Raw genomic sequence first — 7,507 nt, 5'->3', positions numbered from 1 at the left:
AATTATGCTTAATTGTTTTAGTATGCCTTAAGTTTGAATCTTGTGATGGATATGGAGCTTAGGATTGCCTTTGGCATCCCGGAGTCTTATATCCTACATCACTGGGCACTGTTACCATACTGAGAACTTCCGGTTCTCATACCATATTTCTGTTGTATTTTTCAGATGCAGGTCGCAACCCACCTCAGTGAGTTGTTTTGGATGGTGACAGAAGCAGAGGATCTTGGATTCTTTTGTATTTTTGGTTTATTTTGTTTATATGTCTCTCACTTTTGTATTCTTGGTTTTGCCTAGAGGCTTGTATTTGAGAGAACAAAACTGTATAAGCTGTTTTTACTGTCAGGTTTTTGTATGGTCTGTATATGGCTAGCCGGCTTAAACTCCGCGAGTCGTGGCTAGATTTCTTATGATATTACACTATTATACTATTATCTTTGTTTATATCACACCTGTTTCTTGTGCTTTAAGTTAGATGCTTCGTAGTACGTTTTGCACTTTTAAATCCTAACTTTGAGCTATATCTTTCATCGGGCTTCTAAATTATATTATTCCTTATATATATATATGAGCTTAGAACTGTCGTAAGCTCTGATTAACCTTTGCTTTACGACGCGAGGTAAAGTTTAGGCTAATTAGGGTGTTACATGCTTCGCCATCCACACCTTTCTGTAGGAGAGTTTGAAGTGATAGCTCTGTCGGACCGCACCTTGCAGGACAGGAATACTGATGGATGCGTTGGACTGTATCAACGGCAGGGTGACCTTGTAGATGAGACTACTATCCAACTGTCGATAGTGCTGGGACATGGTGGGTGCTAAATAAGTGTGCGCTCCACCAACCCTACGGACCTCCCTAACAAAATAAAGCAGCCATTGTTGAAAACTACTTAATATATAGCAACCATAAATGAATAAGTATGCCTCAATTAAACTTGAACTCACCAGTATCCAAGGTTTTGTCGAAGGGCAAGATATAGATTCCATAGACACCCATTTGCAGCTTGACGACAATGCACATGGTACTTTAATCGGTCCGATTCGATCACCCGGTACTCAGCACTCCTGCGAATACTGTAGTTCTTCACACCCTGCATCACTGCATCTCAGCATTTGAATCTGTGTTTGACCCAAAACTCTATACCGCCGTTTAGGTTGTAATCCTCTTTCCCCTTGTTGGAAAACAGAATTCTTTCATCCATGACATCCAAATCCAATGTATGATAGTGACTTAGTACATCTGATAGCACTGGAATTGGGTGGGAGAGGGAGGCAAAACATGGCCCACCACTGTCTCGACGGGTGTCTCCGGTACAAACTTATTCTCATCGCCCCCTTCAAAGGAATCACTATCGGCACTATCGGCACTATCGGCAACGTACTCTTCGTCGGAGTCTTCCTCACTCACCTCTATGTCTTCCACTATAAGGACGACATGAATGGGTGGTGGTACGAGAGGTCGGTCGTCCTGCACATAGGTCGAGTGTACAGAATCACCGCCACCAACATCTCCAACCTCGGTATACAGCTCCATCACTTGATCTACACTCAAATATCACCCCACTGTCGCAATTTCTCATACGACAATTGGGGTAAACACACACAACTATGTATACGCTATTACTGGATATTTTTCCTTCTTTTTGTGAGAAAAATGGAAGAGAAAAAGATATGAAATGTATGTGGAGAATGTCAAGAGTTGCACATTTTTTATAGCTGCTGAAAATTTGTCTTATTGTATCTCGTTTACACTGTAAACACATTGATTTAACACGTATCTTGTTTACAATATAAACGATATAACTTTACACGTATCTCGTTTACACTCTAAACGAGATATACACGTATCACGTGCATGTGTCTTATCTCGTTTACACTGTAAACAAGATACGGTTAACGGCTTGAAACAGATTTTGGTAATAATTTTTAAAATTATTTATTTCAGTAATTAATATATTTATTTAATTTATTTAAAAAAATTGATATTTTTTGGTGCATGTAGCCAATTTCATGGACTATTTTGGAATTGAACTCGTATTTATAGTATTAAAACTTATAATTTGTACTTATATTTACGATAATTTTGCACAAATATCAATATAGTTTGTATTTACATTTTTAAAAGTTTGTACATATTAATTAGTAAATTTACTTATTAAAGACATTTTAGTATTTGTATTAGTCAATAATAACCAAAAATACTAAAAAATTGATGATTCCAAAATTTTTTTATTTATTATTTATGAGTCTTGTTATCTTAATTAAAAAGTAATTACAAATTAAAGTCTAATTTTATCATTTTAAAAGAACTTAATCCAATAAAAACCTAATAATTCTTAATAAAAACATAAAGAAATTTTAGATAATAATAGTTTTTTAACTTTTTGATATATTTAATTCATCGAAGTATAAAATAATTATTTTTAAATGATTTTTAATAAAATATTTAGATACAATTCTTTAATTTCTCAATTATGCAACATCATCACGAATATTAAATTGGTAGAAACTCAGGTGTAGTCAATTTCATATGAAATTGATAATTAAGAGTTATTAAATAATTTGACTGATTTAACTAAATTTTCAAATAATGGCTCTCACTTATCAACTTCACATGAAGTTGCCTGCATTTGAATTTTTATCTATTATGGTCCAATTTGGATAAACAGCTTAATTAAGTTCCTTTTGAAAAAATATTTTAAACAATAAATAGTTATATTAAAAGTAATTTATAATTAAATTATTTTGTATTTGAATTTTTAATTTTAAAAGTATTTGTTTTATAAAAATATAATAAAAAATAATAGTATTATAAAAAAAATCATTTTTTTAACTTCTCTATAAACTCTTAAAACTTCTTTAAAAATTATAATTTAATTTTAAAAATTACACTAAATATTAATACTACTACTTTTCATTGGTCAAAAGCTTAAAAAATGTTATAAAATAACTAAATAAGGAAGATAAAATAAAGAAGTGTAAATGAAAGACTCTAGTATTAATATTCACTAATAATGATAATTTATATATTAATATTGTATTTGTAGTATATGAAAAGAGAAAGAGAAAGAAAGTTTTATATTGTACGTAGAGAGAGAAGAAATGCTTTATTGATGTGTGAATTTCTTTTGCCTCGTTCATGCTTTTATAGGCAAACAAATTCTACTTTTCAAACTTCATTAATTGTGCTTTGTCATGAGAATTGTTCCTTTCAGCATAGGAAAACTAAGCCTTACATGGTCATCCATTTCATTCTTATCGTAACACTCCCCCTTGGATGACCATTTAGGATTATTACCTCGTTAAAACCTTACTAAAGAAAGATCCAGTGGGAAAAAAACCTTAGTGAAGGAAAAAGAGTACAATATCCTTTAGTGATGGGGACTGCCTCATTAAAAACATTGTCAAGAAAAATCTGATGGAAAAAAATCTGACCAAGGGAAAAAGAGTACAATCTCCCCCTCTTGTCGATATCAGTTGATGTCTCGAAATCGGCGCATCCCAATCTCATGTACCAATCTTTCAAAAGAGGATTTTGGGAGTGACTTTGTGAACAAATCTGCCAGATTGTCACTTGAGCGGATCTGTTGGACATCAATTGTCCCCTGATTTTGAAGATCATGAGTGAAGAAGAATTTGGGAGAAATATGCTTTGTTCTATCACCTTTGATATATCCGCCTTTAAGTTGAGCAATACATGCTGTATTATTTTCAAACAGGACAGTTGGAGCTATCTTATGGTCAATCAGTCCACATGATGACAGGATATATTGGATCACTCTCCTTAGCCAAAAACACTCGCAACTAGCTTCATGTATCGCTAGTATTTCAGCATGATTAGAGGATGTTGCTGCAATCGTCTGTTTTGTGGACCTCCATGATATAGCTGTACCACCATATGTGAATATGTATCCTGTTTGAGATCTCCCTTTATATGGATCAGACAAATATCCAGCATCTGCATAGCCAACTAATTGTGACTTGGATCCATAGGGATAAACAATCCCATATCAACCGTTCCATGAAAATATCGAAAGATTTATTTGATTCCACTCCAATGTCTTCTGGTTGGAGAGGAACTATATCTTGCTAGTAAATTCACAGCAAATGATATATCGGGTCGCGTATTATTAGCAAGATACATTAGTGCTCCAATGGCACTAAGATATGGTACTTCAGGACCAAGGATATCTTCATTTTCTTCCTTAGGACAGAATTGATCCTTTTCCACATCCAAAGATCTTACGATCATTGGAGTACTCAAGGGATGTGACTTATCCATATAAAATCTTTTCAAGATCTTCTCTGTGTATGTCGTTTGATGAATAAAGATCCCATTTTTCGTATGCTCGATCTACAGGCCGAGACAAAATTTAGTCTTTCCAAGATCTTTTATCTCAAACTCTTCTTTTAGAGTTTTTATAATCGTTGGAATCTCTTCAGGAGTCCCAATGATATTTAAATCATCAACGTACACAGCAATTATAATGAATCCATATGTAGATTTCTTTATGAAAACACATGGGCAAATATCATCATTTTTGAATCTATTTTTGGCCAGATACTCAGTAAGACGATTATACCATATTCGTCCAGATTGTTTCAAACCATATAAAGATCTTTGCAATTTGACTGAGTATAACCCTTGCGAATATTCATTGGATGATTTAGATATCTTTAGTCCTTCAGGGACTTTCGTATAGATATCCCGATCTAATGAGCCATATAAGTAGGCTGTTACCACATCCATTAAATGCATATGCAGTTTATGATATGCAGATAAACTGACCAAATAACGCAATGTTATTGCATCCACTACAGGGGAATACGTTTCTTCATAATCTATACCGGGCCTTTGTGAAAAACCTTGTGCCACAAGTCGGACTTTATAGCGCACAACTTCATTTTTCTCATTTCGTTTTCTCACAAATACCCATCGGTATCCAACAGGTTTTACATCTTCAGGTGTACGGACTACAGGTCCAAAGACTTCACGTTTTGCAAGTGAGTCTAATTCAGCCTTCATGGCTGCTTCCCATTTTGGCCAATCATTTCTTTGTCGACATTCTTCGACTGATCTTGGCTCAAGATCCTTACTTTCATGCATGATATTCAATGCCACATTATATGCAAATATTTCATTGACAATTGTCTTATTTCGGTCCCATTTCTCTCCTGTAAAGACATAATTTATCGAGATCTCGTCATTTTCACAATTTTCAGGTACCTGAACGTCTTCTGGCGTTAAAACTATATCAGAATTTTGGACAACTGCAGGTGTCTTTACTGTGTCTTTTTCAACAGGAATCGTATTTACCTCTTTTCTCTTTCGAGGATTTTTATCTTTGGAATCGACAGGCCTGCCACGCTTCTGGCGTGTATTTGTTTCAGTGGCTATTTGTCCTACTGGGACATCAATTCGAATTTGGGCATTTTCCGCCCTGCCACGCTTCTGGCGTGAATTTGCTTCAGTGGCTACTTGTCCTACTGGGACATCAATTCGAATTGGGGCATTTTTCACTGGTATATAAGATTTGGTTATCCTCTTTGTATCGGAAAATACATCAGGCAATTCATTTGCTATTCTTTGCAAATGTATAATCTTTTGAACTTCTAGTTCGCATTGCCCTGATCGAGGATCTAAATGCATCAACAATGATGCATTCCAATTAAGTTCCTTTTCAGGAAGCTTATTCTCTCCCCATAATGTTGAAAATTTTGATTCATCAAAATGACAATCCGCAAATCGGGCTTTAAATATATCTCCCGTTTGTATCTCAAGATACCTCACTATAGAGGGAGAATCATATCCAACATATATCCCCAATTTTCTTTGGGGTCCCATTTTGGTGCGATTAGGTGGTGCAATGGGAACATATATCGCACACCCAAATATTCTTAAATGGGAGACATTTGGCTGCTGGCCAAAAGCTAATTGCATATGAGAGAATTGATGGTAACTCGTTGGCCTCAAACGAATAAGTGCTGCGGCATGTAAAATAGCATGCCTCCAAACCGAGGTTGGGAGATTTGTTCTCATAAGCAAGGGTCTAGCAATCAATTGGAGACATTTAATAAGTGATTCTGCTAACCCATTTTGTGTGTGAACATAAGCTACTGGATGTTCAACACTTATTCCGTTAGCCATACAATAAGCATCAAAAGCTTGGGAAGTAAATTCACCAGCATTATCAAGACGAATTGCTTTGATTGGATTTTCTGAAAATTGTGCTTTTAATCGAATAATTTGAGCCAGTAATCTTGCAAACGCCAGGTTGCGAGAAGATAATAAGCACACATATGACCATCTCGAAGATGCGTCTATCAGGACCATAAAATACCTAAAAGATTCACATGGTGGATGAATAGGTCCACATATATCACCTTGAATCCTTTATAGGAATTCAGGGGACTCAAATCCAATCTTTATTGGTAATGGCCTTAAAATTAACTTCCCTTGAGAACATAAAGCACAACAAAATTCACTAGATTTAAGAATCTTCTGATTCTTTAGTGAATGTCCATGAGAGTTTTCAATAATTCTCTTCATCATGGTTGTTCTCGGATGACCCAATCTATCATGCCAAGTTATGAATTCATTTGGGCTAGTAAACTTCTGGTTTACAATGGCATGTGATTCAATTGCACTAATCTTGGTATAATACAATCCAGATGAAAGTGGGGTAACTTTTCTAATATAACATTTTTATTTAAATCATGAGTTGTGATACATAAATACTCATGATTTCCCTCGTTCATTGTTTCAATATGATATCCATTTCGGCGAATATTTTTGAAACTCAACAAGTTCCTCAGAAACTTGGTAGATAATAGTGCATTATTTATTACAAATTTTGTTTCTCTAGGAAACAAAATTATAGCTCTTCCGGAGCCTTCTATCACAATGCCCGAGCCAATAATAGTATTAACATACTCTTCTTCTGGCATAAAATGGGTAAAATATATATCACTTTTAAGAATAGTGTGCGAACTTGCACTATCCGCAAGGCAAATATCTTCAGGATATGTCCTTGTCATTTTTCTTCAAAGACAAATAATAATAATAATAAAATGAGTAGAAGTACATACACAGTAAAATTATTAACATGAATACTTAACAAACACACATATTAAACTATTCTATCATTGATCAAATAGCCAATATTTCCTTCAAGATTCTCAAAGAAATTAGATACATCATAATGAGTGGTGGAATTTTTATCATTTGAAACAAAATTTGTTTCCTTTCCTTTGTCACCCCTTTTCAAGGATGCTTGATAAAAATCAACTAGGTGCCTTGGGGTACGACAGGTACGTGACCAATGGCCCTTTCCACCACAACGGAAGCATTTATCCTCAATTGATTTACTTTGCCCATTGTTTCTTTCTTTATCCCACTTCTGGTGAGATCATTTTTTATGAACATAATTTCTTTTCCTTTCATAATTTTTCTTGTTATCAAAATCTTGCCATTTACCTCTTCTGTGATTATAATTTGCCGCATTTGCTTC

This window comes from Arachis ipaensis, chromosome B6 (genome assembly GCF_059453495.1).
Source record: "Arachis ipaensis isolate K30076 ecotype BB chromosome B6, ASM5945349v1, whole genome shotgun sequence".
Classification (NCBI taxonomy): Eukaryota; Viridiplantae; Streptophyta; class Magnoliopsida; order Fabales; family Fabaceae; genus Arachis; species Arachis ipaensis.
The sequence above is the reverse complement of the archived record's forward strand: the minus strand, read 5'-3'. Positions refer to the sequence as shown.